Source organism: Budorcas taxicolor, unplaced genomic scaffold, assembly GCF_023091745.1.
Source record: "Budorcas taxicolor isolate Tak-1 unplaced genomic scaffold, Takin1.1 scaffold3921, whole genome shotgun sequence".
NCBI lineage: Eukaryota > Metazoa > Chordata > Mammalia > Artiodactyla > Bovidae > Budorcas > Budorcas taxicolor.
The window spans coordinates 18,504-19,894 of NW_026292276.1; positions in this window are offsets into that span (position 1 = coordinate 18,504).

Genomic DNA, 1,391 nt, shown 5'->3' on the forward strand with positions numbered 1-1,391 from the left:
GTTGTCTTGAAAATTCATCCATCCACCTATATATGATATCTTTAGTGCACCGTGTCTATATATATATATATAGACCGTGACTATATATATATATATATATATATATATATATATATATATATATATATATATATTTTTTTTTTTTTTCTTTTTCTTGTCCGAAAAAATATGCATTAATTAACAAATGAGTAGTACAATTGTTGGACTCAACCAATTGGGCTCAAATAAACTAGACCGTGGGAATGGACCTTGACATATTTCACAGCATGCAAGATAATCTTAATTTTAGCAGTAAAGTGTAAAGATAGTGATGAGGGGGTACCCGAGATGAGAACAACGTAACTGGGTCATCTCCCGACCTGAAGCGCCTAACCCGATCAGTACTTGACCCATGTGAACCCCAACGATTATGCTAGTTGTTCAGATGGGACATAAAGTAAGGTACTCGGCTCGAACTAGCGGATAATGACTTTATCTATTGGGTAATAGCTTTGTCCAACAGATATACAGCGCGAGCAGCCGGTGGCGTGTCGGATAGCATTAGGCATTAATTGCAGCCCGGTTCCGAGATTAGTATAAATAGAGCCCATCCCCGCATTATGGAGGTAACTCGTATCATTAATACTTTCAACTACCATTGCTCAGCTCGGACAAATTAATCATTCTCACGCCCGAGGAAAAAACATGGGTCATCACCCCCGCTTTTCCTTCTCTTCTTTGTGTAGGTCCAGGTGCTGAGGTCGGATTATGAGCTCGGGTAGTAGGGAGTTTCCACCCTCAATAGTTTGGCAATGTCTATGGGAACGGATAGTAATCCTATTCTCTTCCCACCACCCACTGTGAAACCATCATGGTACAGACTAGGAGTCACAGCGTGCCGGTAGAGGACTCACCCACCTCGGATGTAGGGCTTGAAACTGCCCAAGCACCTACCTAAAACCTAACCCAGATCGACGTTGGCGCGAGCCAACGCATACAAGTCCTCACAAACTATCCCACCTGGAGATGTCGATTTCACCGCCAACATGGCCCTGGAAATGAAGTTGATGTTCCAGATGTCTGAAGAGCTCAAGGAACAAGTAACATGATTAGCGGCAGACTAATAAGTGTCACCATTGCGCCATCCCAGCAGGATCGGCCCCAGTTATAATACCCCGATCCCTCATGGGATTAGGCCCTTATTCATTCCACTAATAACAACTCGTACTTAACCCTGGGCACGAAAAACGAGAGAAAATGGACGAAGTCTTCCCTATTTTTAGACCAAACCACATACCTGCACTCAGAAGAAATGGACCACAAACAACAATTTTCTATTCATAAATCATCCACACTCTTCTTTTGACATATCCTACCATGTTCTTAAGGCCATCCGAGCCTTCTATCTTAGC